This window comes from Glandiceps talaboti, chromosome 5 (assembly GCF_964340395.1).
Source record: "Glandiceps talaboti chromosome 5, keGlaTala1.1, whole genome shotgun sequence".
NCBI classification, from domain to species: domain Eukaryota; kingdom Metazoa; phylum Hemichordata; class Enteropneusta; family Spengelidae; genus Glandiceps; species Glandiceps talaboti.
Genome location: NC_135553.1, coordinates 12900672 through 12914280, shown reverse-complemented (window position 1 = coordinate 12914280; position 13609 = coordinate 12900672). Strand labels below are relative to the sequence as shown.

Genomic DNA, 13609 nt, shown 5'->3' with positions numbered 1-13609 from the left:
AACAAAGTTTGAGCTCTGTGAGATGTCAAATTGACAGTTGTGTTCCCGTAGAGACACCCTGTAAGAAATAGAATTGTAAATTAACCTCTCTCTTCAAAGTGATTACTCTTACCAATAATATCACGTTCACCTCCATAAGAAGAGGTCGTATAAATAAAAGGTGTCTCGTGTGAATTTGTATGTCATAATTTGACAGTTTCGTCCAAAATATCAATTTTGCAATAATAAGATTGAACTTTTATAGATGATAAGTTCATCACAATAATCTTGCATTCTGGTTAACATTACCATTCCCAACCTACACGCAAATTCGGTGAAACAAGACGCATGCAAATGATTTTCTCATTCCAGAATTCATGTAAAAATTCTTGTCGTTATAATACGTGCAGGGGTGGGCTGTAATGAAGGGGTGAATTAAGGAGGCGGCGTATTAGTGAAGGTAACGGTTAACTCCGTGTTTTGTACGTAGGCGTTATATAGTGACAATGTCTGCAAAACAGAAGAAAGTACTATTAATCGATGAGTTAACACTTGTCGGTGTCTGTAAAAGTCATATGTAGCCCTGACATTTTGAAGTCCTTTTTAACTGCTCTATATGATCCTATAAACAGATGCATCTAGGTTTTGATCAAAGTACAGTCCGACATTCCTCTTTATTACTCGGAGACTTTCTTTGCCAACCAACGCGGGGTCTACTAAATATATTGTGTTGCTGAAGAAGGCATGCTGCTACCTGCAGGGTAGATGGTTCGCTTTCAATTTAGATTGACCTTCATGTCTTGTTGGTAACATCAAGATTAATCTATTCTATCTATAAACAAAGAAGAAGACACTGTTCATATTGATAAATGCACTACCATCAGTTCCTCTCTTGCAGGCAATAAATTATCAATTCCAAATTAAATGTCGGATTTGTTTATGTTCTTAATTCTTCCGGAGTCTAACAAACAATGTGTCGTGTTCATAATTCAACGTCGTCCGTTCGTTTTAATTTAAAAAGGATAGGCTGACCTTTTTTGCGTCTATGGCTCAAGTCAAATTTCTTATTACCGCATGCCCGTAAGATACAGTAGACCCTTGGGAAGTAACTACTTGCTAAGTCACAGATGACATTTTCCTAGCCGTCTATTTTTTTCTAATGTCCATTTGACAGTTTTTGTTGTCATAAAAGAAACACTCTTGGCCCTTTAACAGTATATGTTTTACACCATACATATCATCATTAACATGTTCGCTTATTCTCGCTGTCTTAAAATAATTATTGAAAGTGTTCTGGGTGTCACACTTTGCTGACAGAACGAGAGAGAGTGACACGAGAAAATCAGCATGCTGCTGATATGTGATACTTATTACTCCAGGTGTCGAGGGTCAATGTTTGAGCTCGGACAGCAGACTGTGATCGTTATGTACATATTCAGATTTTCAAGTTAGTGCAACTTGAATGCAACACGGTGGACAAAACTTCAATAATAGGCGAGTTAAGCACACAAAATACAAAGTCAAAGAGTTGAAAATGTGCCACACAATATGATACATTTGCTCTAGTCAAAGACTGAAATATTCTTAAACTTCTGTAACCTCTTGCTACTACCCATTTGGTTACAGGAGTGTACACAACCACGAATCTTACAGTCTACGCTTTCTCAAGTTCATGGTAATAAGAAGGACAGCGTTGACATTGCTAAATAGCACCACTTAAACCAACTTGACAAATGTATCAAAATCAGAAGTAGAAAATATACAAAGATACAAGAAAATGTTATACTCTCTTTTACGAGAACCTATGATGACGTGGTTTCATACATTAAACACTTATAAAGTATACAGCCAAGTCAAATATACACGTATATATACGATTATTTAAAATAAAAATGATACACAAAACAATCCAGAATGCATACTTAAAAAGGCACATAGTAGAGAAAAACAAAAGGGTGCCATTACAATATAATCAAAATTGTTGAATAGCTTTTGTCTATAGTCACAAATTGAACCGAGGTGGTTTTAATGAATTTCCGTAACGCGCAATCAATCATCTCTACATAATCTATTTAACGAAGCTTAATCATGACCACTAACTGAAAGTAATGGTTTAATTGGAGATGACAACTTGACAATGCCCCTAATTGCCATACATTCTACTTGTTTTGATTTTATCTAATAATCTTATTATTGCTATAGAATTCAAATAACGCGACGGCAAAGTAGATCGCATTCACAAATCAACTTGCATATTAAATTTCCAAAGCACACATGATGCTGTTCAAATCGCAGAAAGCTTATCAATAATTTGTCAAACGCTGTAAAACGTTAAGTGCTCGTCAAGACAAGCAGATCAAGAATCTACGCCAAATGAAAGGAAATTTGTTGTGGATTCTATTGTAGAATTGGTTAGTTTACCTATTGCACCTTGAAGTGGTAGAGTTAACTGCTGCTATTAAGTACTTACCCTTGACCTCTTAATGAGTGGAATTGACATATTAAGGGTATTCGAAATTGATTGAACGATGTTTTCCGATTTTTTATCGTTGTATTTCAGACCACGTGTCTTTGTGAGAATTTTTGCTCACCTGAATATATAATTAGGCATAGTCAAAATGTAACTTTATGCGAAGGTTTCGGATTTTAATCAGATTACTCTAGATCATATGGCGTCACACATATCTTTGGTGCGTGAACATGTAACCCGAATAGATTAAATGAATCTATCGTATTTAACTTAAAAGATGTGACACTGCCCGTTTACGAACAATGCAACAATTCTTTGGTAGACCTAGATGTAGCTGATTAACGAAGGACTTTTTTTCGAAATTTCGAGATTACATGAATTGATAGTGCAAATTGAAATGTCCTACTTAAATGTACTTAAAGACCGACTCGCGAAATGAAAACTATAGAATTAAATATCGATAAATCAACATTCTTAGCTTTTCGATTATTTCAACGACTCGTATTTGAGAGTGCTTAAAATGCAAGTTTGATTTCCTGGGAGAAATCGTTCCCTAGGTACACACGACCAAATTAACGGCAAATCTCGTGAGATTCGATAAAATCGCTTTTCTATACTATACATTTTTTTCTAACTAAGATAGTCCTCAGTGAATGCTAAGTACCAAAAACCGTGGAAACCCATAGGAAACGATTCAAGTAAAAACCGGGATTATTTTTTTCGAATTAGTCGGTTTAATTTGAGTTCCAAAGAGACGGTCAGCCATAGGTAATTATTGAAGTTATAGGTGAGCTGTCTGTGTCGTGATAAAGTGATTAGAAAATATTCTATTTGCCTGCCTAGCAGGGGGAATCATTTCTTTTGTAAATAATTCAACAAAATGTCGTGGTAATATACAAATAGTTTGAATTCGGTTACTTTACTAATACGTGACCTGTTATGTAATGATGTGGTACATTTAACCTCGAGGAAATGTTCTAATGTTACCTATCAATCTTATGGCTGTATTTTTGTGATTTTAGAAATATACTCCTTGCAATAGATGTTTGTTACTTATGGTTGTTATTTACGTGTTTTGATACACACTATAAGCTACATATCATTTGAGGGTTTTCAGCAACAGTATACTGTAAAATGTAGAGTGCATACTTTGATGTGCAGTCTGTTTTGGAGTACATTGTCCTCAAATGTTGAGTAGGTTTGATGATCAGTTTGTGTGTCTCGAACATCCAAAATGCAAGCTTTTAAAGCATTTATGAATACGAATGTGAATTCTTGTGAGGGAACATTCCATTTTTTGCCATCATTTGCTTTAACGCGTAAGGCTAGATACAAATGATGACGAATTACAATATTCGACAATCCCGACTGGTGGTGTTTCATGTTAATTTTCTTCTGCTTTGAACCATCCAACCAAACCTATTCAATTTGATAAAACTTCAAAACTTGTATTTGGCTTACCATACAAAGAGGTTACGCAATCCATAATTAAATACTGTATATAAACCGTACTAATAGATTCATTAAATCATAGACAGTGGAGGGGAGCAATCAATACAAGGTATTGATTGGTCAAGGGGAAGTACTTAATAGCAGCAGTTAACTCTACTCCCCTCCACTGTCTATGATTAAATCGACAAAATAAAGAATCACAGAACAAGACTGCATTTGACGTTGACACTGATATCAGCTATACGTACGTACGCTTTAAAAAAAAAAAAACGGCAACGCGCGCAAGAATTACACGTTATTTTCAAGCAGCGAGGTAATGATTATTTTACTGAACGGGCAGTTATATAATTACATTATGATTTCGAATAACGTGTCGGATCTTTGTTGCAACAAAAAAGAAAGCGAACGGAGATGGGTGTTGCAGCTTTCATCGTGTCTTTTGCAATTAAATGAACTTTCTGAAAAGGAAAATGCTTTGAGGCATGTAGGGAAAGAATTAAACATTAAATTATATTCTTCTTGGGAATGAACTTTCCAACTAGCATTGATATATATATATATATATATATATATATATATATATATATATATATATATATATATATATATATATATATATATATATATATGTGTGTGTGTGTGTGTGTGTGTGTGTGTGTGTGTGTGTGTGTGTGTGTGTGTGTGTGTGTGTGTGTGTAATATGAGTTTCAAATTCAAATGTCAGTCATGCGTAATAATTCATTGATTGATTGCTCCCATTCCATTTCATCATGTATTACAAGGGCGCTAAGAATTGCGCGACTCTTTTAGCATTTGTGACAAGATCCATGAACACTTGGAATAAATCAAATTGTTTCATCCTGTGACGGAATGCAATGATTGCCTTCAAAAGTTGTAAAGCTAAACTCATTATGTGTACCATGCATATAAATGTATTTAATCTCTTAGGATGACCTTTCGGTGACATTTCTGTAAGTTTCCGTAACCTCGTATCGTATCTTAATACATTAGAATCGTTTTCACACAAAAATTATATTACACATGTATTCATATTTCATTTAGTTTTATTATAATATTTAAATAATCATATTTGCTGCACGTGTACATCCAGTAATGGGTAATTCCATACTTTGTACATTTGACATATGCTGTTAAATTTAAACTTAGGGGGGGGGGGGGTCATGATAGTTACCATTCTAAAAGAGATTGACATGCAATTTACTGCGTCCCTACCTTGCCCAATCCACGCTCAAATATAGTAATCAAAGTTGCTGGAAAATTTAAAATTGACAGTCACGTTCTCTGTATAAAAGGTGTTGAAATGGCAAGATGTATATTTATTTCGAATAAAGGTATTTTAATGTCCGTGATTGCAGCTCAATAACAGCAACAAATGTGTTTAAAAACTGTTTCTGTATGTCTGAATTGAATACAGGCAAGTAATCACTTCCTTGTGTCCACTTTGTCCATACATCTGTCACTTTCCCATATATTGAAACATCACGATGAGTAAATAATTGGATTGCTTGTGTTTACTTGTGATTTATAGGGGCCGCTTTTATTTACCCAGTTTGTCTACAGATCTCTTCCTGTACGTACAATAACAAACTTTGCACATTTTTTTTAGTGTTTTGCCATTTGAGTAACATGGACATCGTGTATCTTGTTTCATTCGTCTCGAGTAGAAAAACATAATAGAGTTGTTTTATTACTTAAATGTTACAGGTAAATACCAATTTCTCTTTCATGTTTCATTTGTCAATGTCATGTATATGCGAGTGATCTGAACAGTGGTTCATTTAATCACTCAACGGTGCAGTAACAAAATCAGAACTTTATTATCCTGTTAACTAAATGAAATTAATTTTGTTCAAATGTGTCGTGATTACAAAAGAAATAAAATAAAATAAATACTGTAGTGTGTTTCCGGTGTACGGACCTAATTTAAGCCGCCGACAATAAACATATTTTTTACATTGAAAAGGTAAATGTGTGAGAATTTACTTCTATTATGTGTACATTTTCTTACCAATGTATCTTTGCTCATATATTCTTTTTTAAATCACTCCAGAGAAACGGGTCTTTTTAGATATACAGCGCAGTCTTCATATTGTGTTCGTCTACCTCACATATAAATGTCTTCATTTCACGTCTTTCAAACCTCATCAAACTATATATAACAGAAGTTTTATGACCAACAAGTATCGTCATCACATATATTCAAATTAAAGTGGATAACCAGATGTAACACTAAAAACATAATTTCGTAAATGTTGCATCATTATATATATAATCCCTACGAACTTTTTATAACTCAAGCGCGACCAAAGAGAGATATGTATCATAATAGTTATTTGATATATAATGCATTTAATCATACTAGTACAGTATTATAGAGGGTATGTATATATATTCAAGATGGTGTCGTAATATCAACAATAGTGACACCAATGACCCGTTATTAATCTAACACATTTGCTTGTTCAGTTTTCACATCGGCATGTGTTCAGACAGGATATGGCGTACGTCATCGTATTAGGAATACATGAGTGCGCGCATTGTTGTCCACTTACAAATATTATTTCTAATTATCCATGCTAAGACGGGCAATACGTTCACTACATCAATGTAATGAAAAACATAATGCCACCATCAACCAATAAAACAAGTTATATCACTCTTATGTAAAAAAAAAATATAGGTGTGTATGCAGTTGAGATTTAGTTTTAGTCATAACTGTTTGATTTTGTTTATGGTATTTGATATTAGAAGTTGACATCCGTAATGCCCTATGTGTAAAGGGTTATCTCGCCCCATTACATTCATTTCAGACATGGTGAGTATATTATCAAATGAAACTACAGCTGACACACAAAACTTCAGTATGAAATTTCTATTATGCATAAAATAATTGCATACCAAAACTCACAATTCAATGTATATAATATAGTGGACCTGAAAACTGTCGTGATTCATTTATATTCATTCTACAAATATTTGTTTACCTACTATGATAATTAAAATTATCAACGAAATCGCCTGAGGTTGCTATCATAATTAGTTTCCATTATGCATTCTAACTTATAAATAAGACACCGTATATAGTATGACCTTTTGTTATTATGTTATTAAATATTGGTTAATGCTATATCAACCCCTAGTCAGCTAGGATACACGGCTCTACTACTAAGTTTGTCCAATTTCAAAGCAATGGTTATAAATAGTTGTTGGATTGGATGATTTGTTTATGAATGGATTGATTGATTGGTTGATTGATTGATTGATTGATTGATTGATGGATGGATGGATGGATGGATGGATTTATGGATATGTTTGTTTGTTTGTTTGTGTGTGTGGGTGTGTGGGTGGGTGGGTGATTGGGTGGGTGGATGGATGGATGCATGTGTGTATATATATATGTATGTATATATGTATGTATGTATGTATGTATGTATGTATGTATGTATGTAATACATGTATGTATGTATGTATGCATGTATGTATGTATGTATGTATGTATGTATGTATGTATGTGTGTGTGTGTGTGTGTATGTATGTATGGATGGATGGATGGATGGATGGATGGATGGATGGATGAGTTGATATACTTGTTAGGTGGGTACGTAGATGAAGAGCGGGCTGTAATAGGTTGGTTATCGGTGGAATACGTTGGTTCGTGGCTGATATGAAGGTAAGAGTGGAATGATGAATGACTGGATCAGGCGATATATAGATCTGTAAATATATCAATGATTGAAGGGATGGCAGAGTGTGTATATAGAAAGATTTATAGACCTATTGTGATTTAGAGATGTTGGTAGGTTGATGGGGTTTACGGTTGGTTTGTAGCTTGATTGATTGATGGACGAATACATAGTTTGGTCAATAGGTAATGGGCGTGATTATGTAGTGTTCGGAAGATAGGTCGTTGATGGATCGCGAGATGACAAGTTGGTTATGAGCCTGTCTGGTATATTTATGAAGTGAACGATGCATGGTACACTGGGGCACTGGACAAAAGTATGTATAAAATGATAGTGATGAGTAAGAACATGGTTATTAATCATTTAATTTGTGATGTGATGCATCGTGGTCTTGGAATTGCTAGCTCTCACTATTGTCTGTGAATGCTCAACACAAATCATATAAATTAATAAGGATACACATTTAGTTGGAATACACAACTCCATGGAAATTGAATACATTTCTACACCTCCACTCTGCAATGCGTGAATAATAAGTCGGCGTCATTTTCATATCACGAGGGGCTGGTTCTAGGCTACCTCAGAAGAACGTTGTATGTAGTTAGTCAAGCTGCTAGACCGTCGAACCTTCCTTTAACATTACAAGAGACCGAAGGTGCACATCGAAGGCGTTTACGCCCCAATTACTTTCATCTTTCGCCTTTCGTTTGGCTACCATTGGGCACAGACCCGAAGTTTTATTAAACATATATGTTTGAGTATGACAGTAATGAAATATCGTTATACAATTGTGCTTTACGTAATCTCTTTCTTCCTCGATTTTGGAGTCACAATTCTAAAACCTTTACATTTTACATTACTTATTTTTACATGTTCTGCCATCTCCATGAAATATTCTCTCGCATTCGATGTTAGTTATATTAGAGAGGATAGCTCAAAACAATCTGTGTTACTCAAAATACGACGGTCGTTTAAATGCAATGACTAAATGAAAACAAAGGGACATGGTATCCGATATTTCCTTCTGAGAGTAGTCATATTCAATGCTCAACTGTGGGCGGGTTTTTTTTTCTAGTTAACCCTTATTGCCTGGCTATGAGGGCACTTATTACCCCGAGAGCTGTTATAGTAGCAACTATTTTCCAAGGCCGAAAATGTCCGAATAAGGCAAGACAATAAGTGTTCTATAACACACAACAGTCTCAAACACGTAATATTGTTTATGTCATAGTCCAGTTGCCAGAGGTGCCTCTCGGGGATGAACCTTGCAATGTGAGTTATATATTATTCATTTTTGCAGATTCCACCTTAGAAACGTGTCCTGATAACATATCTAACGGATGCCAACAGCTCAGCCATTGGAATATTATTAGTATTTTTTTGTTTACTTTCTTTTGCATTAAAAACTTAGTATTTTTATGATTGGGTGATAATTCATAAAAATATAGTGTTAAGTTCTAAATACGACTTTATATGACTGACTTGGTTTTATCGAAAATCTAATGTTAGCCAATGGCAATACATGGCATTTCTATTTTCTCGCGATATAACAAAATGCCCACGGATGCGTGAGTGGCACCCGTCAGATGTTATCAGGACACCTTTCCGAAGTGGAATCTAAACACACAAACATTATATATAAAACGCATTGCAAGGTTCACTCCCAAAAAATGCCATTTTGGTAACTGGACTATCAAAGCAAACCACCAGTATGACTCGACCCTTGTGCTACATTGATAGTGCCCTTAGGAAAAGTAGAAAACGGCTACTGCACTCTGTATGAGAAAATTTAGGTCACTATGGTTCACTCGTCCACACCAGGTGACATGATCTAAGCCAAACACTGAAGACTGTATATGATGTGTTAGAAGAAAAGTCATGACCTATACAGCATAATAACAATAATCTACCATACAGGCGATTAAATTAGTATGTGTTATGACCGTACATAAATTAGTCAGGACAAATCACCCCACCCGGCACCACCCCCACCCCCATCCATCCCCCATCTTCACAAAGTAAACACATATATGACAAAGAAATTCTATGCAACAAATCAATTGTGGACTGAAGATACAATAATAATGTTATGAAGTTGACGAACGGGTGACATTGATATTCTTTTTATACAAAGATAAACTACAGATTACATATCAATGGGAGAGGTAAGGATTATCTAAACATAGGCTATTTTTTCGAAACGTTTTTGCAATCATTAAGACATAAAAGAAATCCTTTTATCTACAGACTCTTCAATTTTACATATATGATATTTGCAATCGTTCGATGCAGTGACTAGTATCATGATGCAGAATTTAAATTTCGATATTTAATAATAATTATAATGTATAAAGGAAACATTTTTCAGTTTGTACTTTGACCTTAAACAGTATGCCCTACACATATTAAAATGCTTTGGGATTTCCTGTTTTTTGTACGTTTGTTAAGATACTCTACTCTTGTCTCTATTGAAATCATGATGCATTGTTAAGGCTAACACCCTAAAGAATGAACAATATCATCTCATCTGAATTTATATTAAACATAAAATGCGCCTCGGGAAGAATTCCACTGATTAATCGAAGTTCTCAAAATCTCTCCGAACTTTGTCATATCTATAAAAGCTTGTGTCTGATCCCTTTTGAAAATTTGGGGCTTCGCCATCTTGCTGTCGAGGATATTAACAATCTATTATTTTCCCAGAGAGTTCACGCAATATCTGGCGGCCATATTGGATTCTAAAATGAAACAATTTTGATAGCATTATGACCTCTATTTAAATCATTTGTAAGGTGACCCCTCTTTTTTTTCTTGATTTAAGTGAGAATGGCTAGAGTTTTCCCGAACAAACTAATATCAAATGTTTCAACAGTTAGTTATTTCTGCATTTCTGGTGCGCATTTCACGTTAATTCAAAATGTCGCCATTTATGAATAAATTGCTGGACTTAGCTGTGTCTAATGATCAATACATCATCAATTCTATAAGTTAATTTGAAGTAATTGAATTCCTTTACCAACAACCTTAACGTCTTATTAATGCCATACGCTTGCGAATATGCTTGGTTAGAATGCTTTGGATATATGAATCACACAATGGGTTTATTTCAGAGAGTGATGTGAGACACAAATGTAGTTTGTAATAAGTAAAATATTGTGATTGCTAACTGACTTGTACACATATGACTTGCATACTTTTGAAAGCCACAGCAATGTCTATAGTTATTTAAAAAAGGTGCGCATTACCCCAATCTATTTTTACTTACGACTTGTATATGTTCAAGACATAAACCTTAAATATCGAATTGTAAAACGATTAAAGCATTTCACTTTTACGGAAATGAAGTCTCAGCGGTACCAGTCTCCTTAATCAAATGTAAAGTATTCAAAGCCAATATTATAACAGTTCCGACATAATCTGTTTACATAAGGGGCGCATCAACGCAAGCAATATCATTTCAAAATTCTCAAAAGCATACTTTTAATAACCCAAATTGAAAATAAGAGAAAGATGAGAAAACTATAATTTAATTGTATGAATCAGGGAAAGCAAAAGTTCAAATATTAAATCATTATTGAAATTTTATATAATATTATTAACAATCGGAGTACGTCGCACGAAAAAACAACTTCACGAAAAAACTACTTCATGTAACTTTTTTAAGGATATAAATAAAACACAGCTGTGCGAAATAACTCCTTTGCACTAATATTTAACATGCTAATTACGCGATAACAAACACTCCCAACGTGTAGTTGATTAAAACAACGCCCATTTATATTCAATTTGATAACGTAGCATAGTTACTAGTACGTATTGACAGAGTTTTATCAAACCAAAATACATTACCAATGTAGCTTCGTAAATAAAGTCAATCAATACTAATTGAAATAGTAGTTAAAATAGCTTACAAGACTATATTAGAACGGAAGGTTTGGACAATTCATTGGTGTCCGCATTGTAAAAATATACTTAAATAAGACGATTTGACGACCAAGGACTCCTCCCCCACAATGGAAATGTTGTAATGTGTTCAATGATCTTCATCCAATAGATCGACTTTTTTAAATGTTTGTCTAAATTTGAAAGGAATTTGAAACCAGCATTGTTGAATGATCGATTACTTTGCTCGGTGTCATGTGAATTCATCGATGTCATTTCTCAAACCTGTTCGAATGTTTTCATTTCAAATTTATATTTACACAAATGTAGTCATAACACAGTACATTCTCTTGGATTTTTTTTTATGATTTTGAATATTGGAAGTATATTTTGGTTTGTCATCAATTTCACTCTTTTGTAATTGTGCCATTGTCGTAAACAGTACGTTCCTGTTTACGGTAACTTACGCTCCCTCACCACATTGCGTCAATGGTAATACTATACTGTAGTGTATGAGAAAGAATCGTGAGGAAGTCCCTACTACAGACACGGACCCCTTCCCTTAAATTCTCCACGGCCAATTTTGGCACAACTACACATATTTGTAATTCATGTTGTATAATGCAAATATTTTACAAAGTGTTATATATAGTATTTCTAAACATCTATTTCAGTCTCAATTTATGTCATACTTTTTTTCTTCAATATGTCATATTAGATGTAAAGCATCTGTTCTATGTAATATACTTGCATAGATGACCTATATCTCTTAGGATAATAATCTCACATTTCCACGAGGCAAGTACAACATGTATAAGATTACATCCTATTTTTCTGCTAGTTTAATCTACAATACGAAACTTTATTAATCCGTGTTACGTGAGTTCCTTAGTCTACATCACGGCTGCCAGGATTCATTGTCTTGCTCAATCGAAAAGTAAGGTTTTGAATTTACACCATGGGAATACACACAAAATCAAACTGCCAGATTTGCAGTCATTTACTGATGAATTGTAAAACGTTTCGTTTCTCAATTTTAATGGTGTGTATTGCTCTAAACAACTCGTGATTTCGTCAGGTTTCTTAGACAACGATACCATCAAGGACATTTATGTAATAGAATTTCATAGGTTAATCATTTCTTAAAGATTTATGGATCCGAATTGAACTAAACTTAAAGCAGACGTGATGTTATCTTGGCGCCCTAATTCCATATTCAAAGAGTAAGCTTAATATTACCTACAGCAGAAGGCAAACTTACCAGCAAAGATATTGTGTAACATAATTAAACTGGGGTGACGAGCAGTTGAAAAAAGGGGGCTTGAGCTACAAATTACGAAATTAGACTATAAAGTAATTAGCAAATGTACAAGGCTAACATGAAGTTTTCATTCATCACAAAAACGTAACTCGGCTTATGGAAAAAAAAGACAAACGAGCTAAAAAGCGTATCATGGTAAATTTCGACTCATGAGTCTACTTCCAGGTTTTATCAAAGTTACATCAATTTGAATTCCTTGTCATCCTCAGTACATAAATCACTGCTAATTTAAGGTTTGTTGATTCGAGCTGAACAGAAGAAGTTGGTGCACTCATTTCGAGTGCAAAATACTATATTTTTGAATGTGTGTGTGTGTGTGTGTGTGTCTGACAGTCTCAGAAATGTCCCTACCTATTACTGTGTATAACTGTAATTACACATTACAAGAATTCTCCAATGCAACGTCAATTTGATATCACTAACTTCATTTTGCAGTTATATTGATTCCTGTTGATCATTGAGGTCAAGGTCAACAAACGTTGAAAACCATATCGTTTTTAATCATACATTTTCCACATACTCAGGGAGCTATAAGTATGTACTAGGTAGAGATCTGGCGGACTTAGACAGACAGACAGACAGACAGACTGACTGACTGACTGACGGACGGACGGACGGACGGGCGGGCGGGCGGGCGGGCGGGCGGGCGGACGGACGGACGGACGGACGGACGGACGGACGGACGGACGGACGGACGGACGGACGGACGGACGGACAGACAGACAGACAGACAGACAGACAGACAGACAGACAGACAGACAGACAGACAGACAGACAGACAGACAGACAGACAGACAGACA

At 34.8% G+C, this 13609-nt stretch overlaps 1 protein-coding gene across 1 annotated transcript in view; it reads left to right on the top strand.

Moving 5' to 3' along the window:
• The window catches only part of LOC144435370 (glutamate receptor ionotropic, NMDA 2B-like), a 78396-nt gene that overhangs the window by 48440 nt on the left and 16347 nt on the right, over positions 1-13609 (top strand). The gene's annotated exons all lie outside the window — the stretch shown is intronic.